The sequence below is a fragment of the Cimex lectularius genome, unplaced genomic scaffold (genome assembly GCF_000648675.2).
Source record: "Cimex lectularius strain Harlan isolate CLEC.00 unplaced genomic scaffold, Clec_2.1 scaffold125, whole genome shotgun sequence".
NCBI classification, from domain to species: domain Eukaryota; kingdom Metazoa; phylum Arthropoda; class Insecta; order Hemiptera; family Cimicidae; genus Cimex; species Cimex lectularius.
In genome coordinates, this window is record NW_019392662.1 from 1,064,635 (window position 1) to 1,077,680 (window position 13,046).

The following is a 13,046-nucleotide window of genomic DNA, read 5'->3' on the forward strand; positions in this document are numbered from 1 at the left end:
ACATTTTATTAACTCTATAAAAAGATTTGTTACAAAAAAAAGTACATGATTCACTAAGAATGAACTTTCACCTTTTGACGTTATCACTTCATATCCATTGAATGAAAACGTTAATTTTCAGAGGCCCTAACTGACCCTGTTAAAAGTCAGGAAATGAGGTCTAAGTTCTCTCAGGCTTGAGAGAAAAAAAATTACCGTTCGAGTAAAAGTAGTGGAATTTGAACCCAGAATGCCGATGTCCTTGATTTGCCCAAATAAACAGGATGAAATGATCAAAGAAAAGAGTGTTTAATAGTGATCCGACACATATCATTTGTTGGACGACTCACTTCACTTGTTCGGCACTAGGCACTATTAACGTTGTTTGCAAGGAGTTGTTAACATCGTGAAAATTGTGTGATAGATCGTTGAACATTATGAGTAGAGGATAAACGTTAACGGTTTGTGTGCCAGATAATAGTTTGCGTTAAGTGCAGAATGATCCTAAACGCCGTGTGAAAGATGATCGTTAATGTTATGAGTGCAAAATAATTTTTAATGTTAAGAATAAGACGATTGTTAATCGTTATTATTATTAGTGACGCTACGTGTGCGGGATGGTCGTTGACATAACATACAGAATTGTGTTAATCGTTGTATGAGAACGTATTCTTTACGCGATGAGTGCAGGTTGATTGTTAACGTGATGGGCAAGATGATCGTTCATTATTACTGTTATGAGGACATGGTGATAGTTCGTTTAACGTTATGTGCAGGTTGATCGATGACTGCAAGAAGATTGTTAACGTAATGTGTCAATTATAACAATTAATATTGCATGCAACATGATCGTTGATAGTTAACGTTACGTGTAGGGTAATAGATCGTTAATTGTCGTTAAATTTGTGTGCACGATCGTCCTGAACGTTTGTGAGAGATTATCGTTAATGTTAAGAATGAAGGTTGATCGTTAACGCTTTGGGAAAAAAGAATAACGTTATATGTGCAGGACGATTGTTGATAGTTATGTTACGCGTAGGGTTCGTTAATCGTTAATTTGGTGTGCAGGATAATCGTTAATCGTAGTTGACGTTATGTGCACAATGAACCTGATCTGTGTGTAAGAGATTAAAGTTGATGATAAGGGTTGATCGCTAACGTTTTGAGGAAAAAAATTGTTATCATTAGGCGCAAGATGATAGTTAATGTTACTATCGGTGATAATTTGATCATTTACATTATCTGTGGAGGATGATCGTCGATTGTCATAGGGTGTTCGTTAATCGTTAACTTTATGTACAGAATAATCGTTCATCGGTAATGTTATTGGCAGGATGATAATTAACCTAGACATTTGAAATTATACGAGATTTAAAATCCTGAGTTTTTTTCCTGCTTCTTCAATGCATGTTGAAGTTTCTTTCTTGTCAAATCTCACAAGGAAATTCTAGAATTTACTTTTTTCAGAGAGCCTTCCTTAGCTTTGCTCTTCTTACTTGCCTTGTATTCTAAAATTATCTCTGTCAGCGGTCCTTTCCTGGCATTCCTTGTGCATTTCCCTCAATTCCTGTCCAGGAATCCGGCGGAGGGTGCATTCCCAACGTGTTTAGGCCATGCAATTCAGAACTATCTTCGAGCCGATGTTCGAATTCAGTATCTTGAAGGTCTAAAACTTGAATAAGACGAATATTATTAAACAAAAGTGATTAAATTTAATTTAAACAAAAATATAAATATTTGTAGATATACGCTACATATTTTTGTGCAATGTTTCTTAATTTTTCCGGCTCAAAGTATTCAAGAAAGCAACATATTTTGATATATTCCGTTAACTATTGAGAACCCGAGACTAGCGTAGAATCGTTATTGATAACTTTTACCTTTTCTTAAAGTATAAAAAAATACAAATGTCAGCCTAAATAGAAAATTATTTTCCTTTCTTTTTCCAAGGGAGAGAAAATGGTACAGTGACTAATTTTCCAGATGTATTATTGATCGGCTTTAGTCGATTGTCAAACACAGAAACGATATTTCTTGCTAATGCACTACTCATTACAGGGGTAGTTACTGGGTCTGTAAAATATAAATCGTGTTTTGAATAGTATCAATTTCTTCACGGTTGGTTTTAGCAGTATAAGCAAAGAAAATGTTTTATCAGTAGAACTTTACGAATCCTATCCTACAATTTAGTCAAACAGAATACAAATAAAGTATTTAATGAGGGTCATAAGATTATCGATTTAATCTTCATTTTCAAGTTTTAAATGATAAAATTTGGAAAGGTTGACGTTACTTTCTCCCATGACTTGTCAACAAAAGGTGACCATCTCTTGTTTATTCATCGTTGATACACTTCGATTATTTGATTTGCTTTTCGATTCCATCTGATAAGTTAAGTCAATATAAGATTTCCAGTCCATGACCCTTTTCCGTTAGGAGCGTTTATTTATCGAATGTTACTAAGGGCTTTTAAATACGGACGGCCAAATTTTCGTGTAAGTTTGGCAAGACCGAAGTATTTCCAAGTCGCCAACCTGTGTCGAACCTTCGGATTAAAAAGCTTCTCATTCCCTGAAGCACAGTCTGAGCACGTTTATTTCGGATTATAAACCCCTTTCAGTCAAGATTGAACATTTAAAAATAATAAAAGTTTATTTATTGTAAAAGAAACAACCTCATCCATTCATTTCACTTAAGGTTCAAAAGACACTTCTAACTCCGGAATGGGACCATACTTTGATCTAACGGTAAATAAAAGACGACCTGCCATCAATATGACGTCAAAAGGAAGTGGCGAAAAGACTTTATTAAAAGAATTTATTTTTGTGTTTTACAAGTGTGAAATTTAAAATTATTGATAACTTAAATTTCAATTATGTTAAGTTTTGAATACTGGGTTGATACAAGACTCCACTCGTTCGATTCTGTTTTTCGGCTACTTACAAATTCAGCTCATGCAAAGTCAACATTGCAGATATTTGGATAAAGGTTTTGGCCAAAAATACATCCGCAGTATAATTGTTGGTTGGTAGTACAGTTGTCGATGGCAATGAAAGCATTAAGAAATTACCTAAAAGAAAACATTTTTGTTTAAACAATCAACTGCCACGTTACTATTTTATGCATTTATAAGAATAATTATACATATCAGTGGAGAACATTATACAGAGGTTGAAGAACAAATTTCTAAATAAGATGGGCTTTACTATAGAGTCTTCCACTAAGTCCTGTCGTTGTTTTTTTTTTGTTTTTGTTTTTTAATTGAACTTATTTGTTTGAGTATCAGTGTTTTTGTTATTAGTTTGATTATAATGCAACCTTTCTCCTGAGGTAAACACCAATGTTTACTCTTTATAAATACGGCACTCTTTCAGTCAGTTGAATAAATGTGGTTAGTGTTTACCAAATCCTGTCGTATTTGGCATTACGAGTAAAAACATCGATCTAGAAAAGCGACTTAGCCTGCTTGGAAAATATGCTTGGCGTTCGGTTCACAAAAAGATGAGCTGCAGCTGAGTTGTTTAAACTATTCCGATCTCAAAAATGCTCAGAGATAGCTTTCCAACTCATTACTTCTGAATCAGTAGCCTGGAATTTAACTGTATAAAATGATAAAAGTAAAAAAGCTAAATGGACATCGCAAAGTTTAACTGACTTGTACGTTTACATCCTTTTTTCATAGCGTCAAGCCTAAAACAGATCCTTATTTGGATAGTAACTTGGTCGATTCAGTATATGCAAGTCAACATTGCAGATATTTGGATAACGGTCCTCTCCATACTCCACACACTATAATCCTCCATACTCTCCAGACCTGTCGCTAAAATATAACCTTTTTTCCCCCCAAGGCTATCGACAGTAGAATTACTAGAACAATTTTTGATACCGACAAGTCTTAAAATTGACTTATCAACTTACAAACCTTGAAACTAGAAATCTGTAGCGATTGGTCACCAGAAAAATTACTATGAACAAAATTAATTAACTTTTCAACAACCTACATACTATGTCGCCATTTTTTTAAGCTATCGACTATAGCGTTAGGCTATTTTTGAAACCGACAAGGCTCAAAATTGACTTTTTAACTCAACGAAGGATATTTTGGTGTTGGTCTGTGAGTCAGGTGAACACACGCTGAACCGGCATTGGGTCATTTCTGTCGTTTGAGTAGTTCAATAGCCCGCGTGTGAAGACGGACCCAACGCCGGTTCATTATGAGCATCACTTGTGATGAAAAATGTGTCCTGTTCAATAATTTTGTAATGAAAAATGTGTCTTGTACTATAATTTTAGCGGTTTTCGTTCGGTAAAACCCATAAAATTCCCTAGACCTAAAAGTATTACTCCCCATCTCCTACCGATCCATTCTGAACCGGTATGGCTCAAACCTTGAAACTAGAAATCGGTAGCGATTGGTCACCAGAAAAATTACTACGAACAAAATTAATTAACTTTTCAACAACCTACATACTATGTCGCCATTTTTTTAAGCTATCGACTATAGCGTTAGGCAATTTTTGAAACCGACAAGGCTCAAAATTGACTTTTTACTTAACGAAGGATATTTTGGTGTTGGTCTGTGAGTCAGGTGAACACATGCTGAACCGGCATTGGGCCACTTCTGTCGGTTGAGTAGTTCAATAAGCCCGCGTGTGAAGACGGACCCAACGCCGGTTCATTATGAGCATCACTTGTGATGAAAAATGTGTCCTGTACAATAATTTTAGCGGTTTTCGTTCGATAAAACCCATAAAATTCCCTAGACCTAAAAAAGTATTACTTCCCATCTCCTACCGATCCATTCTGAACCGGTATGGTTCAAACCTTGGAACTAGAAATCGGTAGCCATTGGTCACCAGAAAAATTGCTGTGAAAAAATCGATGAATTTTTCAACATCCTACGTACCATCCAGACCTGTCGCCGAAATGTAACCATTTTTTCGAAGCTATCGACTATAACATTAAGCAGAACAATGTTTGAAACCGACCGTGTCTGAAAGTTGGGTTTTTAACTTCAAAACGATTTTTTTTTTCCAAATGGAATTTTTCACCTTGTTCCTTCTCGGGATAAAGTAATTTAATGCAATGGCTATTATTTCAATATAACATTTAAATATTTAATTTTAGTAATGCAAAAGCAAAACGCTAGTGGACAAAATGAGATTATACGGATCAGGCTATCTTTAATGATCAAACTGCTGAACAATGAACTTTGAGTTGACACTATTACTATCTTTTAGCAATATATAGAAATTATGTTTGCACTCACTGTCTTTTTTTAACCAACCATAGAAATTAAAATAAATTGTCATTTGAAATACTTTTCAACCAAAATGTGTGTTTTTGGCGAAAATGTTGACGCTAAGTCTTTAAAAGTATTTGGTGCGTGTAACTATATAAAATACCCAAATATGAAAAAAAATTAAATGTAATTACATTATACAGAATGGACCAATGCTCGTAAAATTTATTATGATCTAGGTTAGTACATTCGATATTATATTATTTGACCTAACTTTTTTATTCAAGTGTCAGTTTCAATTTGTTTAAAATCTAAGAAATTCTCTAGTCACGGAAAACAAGGCTCAGATTATCTCACGAATTATTTTTGTTTGGTTTGTTGGATGTTGATGTAAGTAAGAAACGGTTTACTATAAGAAAAAAAGACGACGTAAGAAAATTTTGCAGTTCTATATTAAAAATAGAATTTCGTGGTGGTCATTTCCTGCTGTTCAACTTTGTATTAAATTTACATATACGTTTTACGGTACAAAAACATTGCAATATGTTGGACAAAACCGGTTTCGTAGTGTCCTATCAATTGAATTAGCTCGCACTCATTACCTCGATAAATTCACTCGTTGGGAAATATATTGTTTTTCTGGTTTTGTCAATCCTAAGGGCATTAGGTCCTCAGCGAAACAATGTTATTTCAATTTACTTCTACATTCGACATTTCCTATATTTTCACCTAGTACGAGTTACAAAACGTGCTGACAATTTGTCGTCAGTTATTTTCTAAAGGGCAAATTCTGAATTGTTCCAATTGCGTTAATTGTTTTATCCCACGCTCTCGCAGACCACCTAGGAATTCCTTATTGAAATGGTAAAATCGTTTTGGGATTACTTTGAACTCCTCTGACTATTTTTTCTCAGATACGCCGTTATGAAAAAAATATCTAAATTAATCGGGCCATAAGTCTGAAAATATTTTTGTATGTGCGGAATGTACGGGCATGGAAACTTTTTCGATGACACAAAAAGGAAATGGAAAATAAGTCGACAGATCCATCACTCGACAGACAAAACCTAATCAAGAGTTTTTGTATTTATACTCTTATTTTAAACAATGAGAAAATAATTCTTCCGGAACAAGTATACATATATATAAATAAGTATACATGCTAATATTGGATTATTTCAAATGAAATGTTGCAAGAGACATAATAAAGGCGTTTGAGGAGGGGTCGAACAGACCATTCACCGTTGATTTGCAGTTTTCGGCTGGACATAACGAAGTCCTCAATCATACTGTGGAATTCCAATGTAGAAGTATCGATCACTTTCACTCATGAACACTCAGGATCAAGGTATGGTTTTGAAAAAAAAAAGTGATCTCAAAACGTATTTAAGATTGTTTTGCCCTGATGATGTCCTTAAAATAGATCGACAGCTTGGAGGTAACAAATGGATTTGATTTTTTCTTCCTTGATCCAGGGTGTTCGTGAGGTTACTGTGTAATTCAATCTAAGACCTTAAACAGTTAGAGGAGTCTCAACACTTCTGCTTACAAGTGCACACACTGTTTCAAGACACTAAGAACATTGAAAATATGAAAACTATTCATGGGTACCTCATAACCTCTCTGAACGGCAATACTTGAAGCGCCATGAGATGTGCGTTGCGTTTCGTACTGGGCAAAAAAACCAGCCTTTTCTCCAAAGATTAACAACTTGACCTGAAAAATGTATTGTGTATGACAGTCGGGGTCGGTCAGGTCAGAGGTTAAATGCCGATGAAAGGGCACACTCCCAAAAAAATTGATGGTGAGCGTATAGCCTATGTATATGATTGGAGTCATTTGTTACTCCTTTTTGCCTAGAGGTTAGAGCTCTTATCATTTCCTCTATAACTAGCTACATAAAAATAATTTTTTTTAATGATTCAAATATTGAAAAAGCAGTTTCTGGTAGTATTTTTTCAAAAACCTAAATTTTTCAGTTTGGTTTGTTTATAAAAGCTCAACTCTGTTCATACGTGTACATACGTACACATATGTTCAGAATTAAACTAAAAACTTCTAGCAAGTTGCGAGAATCATCTATTTCGGGTCTTGGCAGTCCGACGTCAGTCAGAATGTAGGATGCAAGGGCTATCACCACCGACAGGTCATTTCAGGACATGCATGCAGTTTTCAAAGCTAGATATACTCACTCAATTGTTAAATAGATTCTTTCCTATTGGACATACTATTCACTCAAGTAGGGGTGTTGGAGTATTCGATATTGCTCTAACACCCTTTACCAAATCTACATAATTAATATAATAGAGAGTCGTTTGTTTCTCAACATTCCACCATCACACAGTCACACTAATAAATATATTCAATATCTATCAGTACCATACACAATAAAGCAGCCCTGCTAACTTGAAAAATCTGAACAGAGGACTTAAATACTCTCTGCCCGCCCAAGCATAATTCACATATCAGGCGGCATGCTCTCCATACTGAGCCAGTGTTACACATCTAGCTCGCTTTTCCTACATGCCGTACACATAAATAGGCTTAGGTCCAAAAATAATTGTCCGCGTATCAACCTCGCATGGCATATCCTTAATCGAGTGAGGATGACCATTCTACGACTCATTTCCACCTATTTTCAGTGGTCTGATAAATGAGAGTTTCTCTGCCGATCTGGCTCACTGACGCTGCCTCTTTCTTTTAATCATGTTTTAATGTACTTTTATGTATTCATATATTGACTTCATAAAGTTATTTTACTAAGCAACCTTTATCGTGAAAAAGGGCTTTTTATGAGAAACATTCCGATATGTAACATCCTCGCTGGTCGGTCTATCATACGCGTTACGTTCCTATCTTTTTCTGTAGTAGTTCTACAGGTTGTAAGCACGGCGAGGCAATTAAGTCCCACTTCTCAAGAAATCTGCGAATTTGGAGTTCTCACGTTACGAGGTTTTCATTTCTCTACATGCAAGTCAAAAAATTTTAACGCACGTATTTTATGACGTTTCACATTTACGTTAAAGACAAGGCTCATAGACATTTAATTCACCTTACCAAAAGGTTAAAGAATAAGTGAATAATTCTTCTCGTTAGAAAGGTAAGAGGGTGGAAAAACGTTAAACTTAAATATCAAAATTGTCATTTCTTTACTCAGTCTATTGCAACTATGCAGTTATAAAATGGTAAAAAACTATAAAAAGGTTTTATATCCTAGTTCCTCCGAACTCGATCAATGCCAGACTTGTTCCCATATCGAGATGTTACTGTACGTACAGCCACAGCCCACAACCAACCCCCTTTATATAATGCTACTTATCAAGATTTCTCCTGAAAGGAATGATATTTTTCCTATTTCAAGGCCATCCGTCGCATCGATTCCCATCTAGGTGTAAGTTAAATGAGAAAAGAAGCTGAGAAAAATGAACGATAAAGCGATTTGCTTAATTCCAGTTTTTCCTGAATTTTCTATAATGGCGTATTCGGTCTACCGTTTTGTTCATTATCGATCATCTCTGGGTTTACTCAACGTCTTTCTCTTTCCTCAACAACAAACCCCAAGGACGAAAAAAGAATGAAGGACGTTATTTCAACGCTCAACATTTCCTCTTGTTCACAAATCGGAAAGTGCGTGCGACACCGTTGAACAATGAACGGCTGACTTTTTAAACTTTCTCATAGGAGTTAGTTATATTCACCGTGTGCTTAAAGTTGTGGCATACCGTCAACCGTTCTTTCACGGAAAAATAACCCAAATCTTATTTATAGATAGATTTATACAAGAATAAAAGGGATGAGAGATATCATTTCACTCTGACAGGATATTGGCTTAAGCCCAAAATGGGAAGGATTTCCCTAAGTAAAACAATTGAAACGACTATTAAAAACAATTGATTAAGAAGAATATTTATTCTAAAACCAAAGCATTGAAGTCTCATATTTTTAAAGATTTTATCACTCTTCTACGTCAGAAACTCGGCTCTCCAAAAAAGAGTTTTTATAACCAATGGCCACATTAATGAAGGAACTCCTGGTCGAGGTTACAGACGTTGGCACAGAAGATATCGCCATATTGAGGGAAGAAAATAAAACCTTATCGGAAGAGAATTAGCGTCTTCGTGAAGAAATGTGACTGGTAAAAGAACAGTTAACAAAAAATCGTATAGGTGACACAGATTTCAAATCTTGCCTAAGCAACCTAGTTTTTTTGTGATATCCAGAATTCAAAGTATAGTGTGTGATCTGTGCGAGTTAGTCTGTTTTCTGTGCACAGATCATGAAGGTCAACGTTAACGACACGTCTTCATGTTTATCTGAGGAAGAAAGAAAACAACTATTCTACGTCGGAGAAAATCAAAGTAGTGAAAGTTTGGTTGGCTTTATGTTGAGAAACACATCCTATATTGTATGACTTGTCTGCAGAGTATTATTTACCACTAAATTTGTCCGTTTAACGACTTGCCACTTTCATTTACGAACGGATGCAATCGTGCAGATTGCACTGGGCAAAGGCTGAAATAATTGGAGCGTTTCGGAAATTACTATTAACGGATAGGTTATTTATTCATCCAGTGAATAAGGCCTACAACTACTACCTACCTCAAATTGCTATTTTACAGCTAGTTGACTCTGTTCTAACAATCCGATAAACACTGTGCTACAAATCGTGACAGATTTGACCGAGGCCTTCTCTTTGACCAAGGGTAACTGCATCTACAAATGTATGGAGTACTAAATTTGTTAATGTCCTATTACAAGAAACAAATACGCGTGGTAAATCAACCTTGCAAAGGAGATTTCACTTAGAAAAGTTTAAAAAAAAGGTAAAAGTGAGTATGTCCTTGGAGTATAAAATAGGCAAGTTTGGTGAAATCCCCGAATATTTTGATGGAAAAGCCATTGCACGAGCCACATTGAAAATTTAATGCAGTTAGGGATGGTTAGGTTGAGCATTTATGATATTATGTAAAAAAAACGACTGATTTTAGACTAAAATCGCAAAAACGTTAATATCTCAGGGAAGAGTCAAGATAGAAATCTTGTTCTGTTGGCACTGAACTACGTTTCATTTAGTGAATCCGCCAAGGCAGGTATTGACATTTAACACAGTAACACCCTGTACACAATACGTTAGCAAGGGTTATGGGGCCCGTGAGGTCTTGACGTAAATTCCATCAAACCCCTTGCTCGTATCGACGCAAGTTTCAACCTTGAACGTGGCCAATTTTCAAAGGGCGTTTCCACTTAAGAGATCTTTTTGGCCTTCACACTCAAATGCAAATGCAGCTCTGCTAGGAGAATGATCAACAAAAAAACTCGTGATAACGTCGTAGTGCTCAAGTGCGTTTTTACGTTTGGCAAGGGGAAACTGTCCATTCTACCCCAACTGTCTAAAATGTATAATTTGAAATGACAATTCTATTGAAACCACGTTAATGGGCTGCAAACAAAGAAATTTAAACGGGTTTGTTTACATTTTTTAAGAACATTTTCTTTCGGGTCATGTCCATCTTTGAGCAAGTGAAATGGCCCTCTCAACTCAATGAACATACTTTATTTCAATTAATAGAAAACAATAGGCTAATGTGGAAACTCAAGGCTGTTAAAAAATACTGACAAATAAATAAAACAGCGAGGATAGGCAGACCAAAATGATGGGAAATAACCAACCAACCTCAAGAAAAAAGTAATCAATAAATAGTTTTTCTTCACAATAAACCATTCAATACACAAAAACCTAATTACTAAATGGCATTTTCCAAACGCTAATTTTCTCAGACGAAAAAAATTTCTTTCGGATTGGGTTCAGGCTGGCTTTTTGGTTTTATGTAAGTAACCAATTTGTTAATTGACTGGTTACATTTTTTGTAGCTTTGTAGTTTACGTTGATCGATGGACCTAATTTTGGTATGACAGGCGCGTGTTCGCCATGCAGTAGGTTTTGTCTTGCCTCGCCCTGCTTATACTCCTGACCTAACGCAGGCCTTAAGAAGAAATCTCACACTTTTGGCCAAATTTCTGATTCCAGAATTTAGTTATACAAACGCAAAACTAATTCGTTCCGAATTTGGTTCCCTTTTGGTTTTGTTATGTATACAATTCGGCGATCGACGGGTTATACTGCAGTTTGGTCATTTCCGATCATTTTGGTCTGACAAACACATTTTCGTATCCTAGCGATTGATTTGTTGTCTTGTCTCTCTCTCTTCTTATACCTCTGACCTTCCGCAAACCTTTCAAGAAGAAATTTCACAAGTTATATTTATAACTTTCGAACATGTACATTATAGAATTAAGATAGAATTAAGAAAAAATAACCACTACGGCATTTTCCAAACGATAACGACGAGTACGCTATTTGTAGTTTGGTCATCTTGTCTCTCCCTGCTTATACCCCGACCTTTTATTTACACTTATGATTTTTGACCTGACACCTTATTGTATTCAGCTGTACTGCAAATAAAAACGATAACTAAAGTCTGACAAACATATTTTCGCCATCCTAGCAATGTAATTGTCTTGCATCTCCCTGTAAATTACCCCTGACCTTTCGCAAACTTCAAGAAGAAATTTCACAAGTCTATTAACATTTATGACCAGATACCTACTAAAATTGAGTTGTTAATGGTTTCATTTATATCCACTATCTTCCCGAATTCGAGACACCATTTATTCATTGAATGAGTATAGTTTGTATTTTATAACGTAAAGTTTGTATTACTACTTAATAATAGTTTTTCTCCACATGGTACATTTCCTTGAGACTTAATGATTCCGGTGTTTATTGTCAAAAGTCTGACTAATTATGATCAAATAATTATTTATTCTTGCTCAACAATTTTTGAAACTTTCCTAGCTTGGTTGTAAATATTAGAATAATTTATGAACTTTTCTCGTCATTAAAACAGAAACAATTTGCATAAAATGTTTGCCGACGAGATTTACACGCCGCTAAAAAAACAACGATATTTTTGATGTAAATATTTCATTTTCCCTGCGATCTTATAATTTAATTATTAACTATTCTTACGTTTCTGCAAACTTTTATTTTGATTACAGGGCGCGTATGTTTCGTCAAGTAAATAATTTTGAGTAGAGAAATCGTTAAGATAACCTGGCATTCAGATGAAAAAGTGTTGCTTACAAATAAATAGTAAATTTTAAAACTTCGTTTATAAAATATTTGTATTTATTATTGATTCGTTTGGACCAATTTTCGCGGTGTGAAAATGTGTCACGCAACATTCTCACGCTACTATTTGTTGTAGTTTTGTTTTTGCATAAATGTCGTTTTAACAAGTTTATTTTATTTAAATGTTTTGTAATTTTTAATATTACGTTTCCCAGTTCTTCGAAAACTGTAAAACGATTTCACACATGGGGTGGCTTTTTGTTAGAATCTTGTCGAGTGTGCTTTATTTCCACCCTTAGTTATTCAAACTTCAAAAGATGAAATCTGAATACATATTGCTATAGCTAGCAGGGTTCTTATAACACATCATCTTTTTAATCCTAAATATTGTAGGACAATGGACCTCGACGGTTCCATAATAAATGGATAAGTTTGAGATAATAAAGTCCACCCGCCGCAAGCAAACCCTTCCTTTCAAGTTTGTTTTATATTTTATCACTTTCTCGGAATAAATGACAAATAAATAGCCATATATAAAAGTAGAAGCACGTTCTCATCCTTTAGTATTTTAGGATGGGATTTGTTTCGCCGATTCGATCTATTTCAACTAGAAATTTAATAGCGTGGACATTTTTGACTATTTTTTTCTCTCTCGATCGCTTCGATTTTGAAATGTGAATTAGGCCGAAATGG

The 13,046-nt window shown here is 35.1% G+C and overlaps 1 protein-coding gene and 1 long non-coding RNA gene across 6 annotated transcripts in view; one reads left to right on the forward strand and one right to left on the reverse strand.

Annotated features, from left to right (window-relative positions):
• Positions 1–13,046, forward strand: part of LOC106668717 (long-chain fatty acid transport protein 4-like) — a 55,520-nt gene that overhangs the window by 34,669 nt on the left and 7,805 nt on the right. The window lies entirely within an intron of this gene.
• LOC106668724 overlaps positions 1,482–13,046 on the reverse strand; it is a 45,004-nt gene continuing 33,439 nt past the window's right edge. For 2 of the 3 annotated variants that reach the window (XR_001340797.2, XR_001340798.2), the window contains exons 4-5: positions 2,923–3,049; positions 1,482–1,651 (exon numbers count right to left, since the gene is read on the reverse strand). This is a non-coding gene — a long non-coding RNA (uncharacterized LOC106668724). The remainder of the gene's footprint in view (positions 1,652–2,922; positions 3,050–13,046) is intronic. The other variant, XR_002909846.1, reaches the window with a different exon arrangement.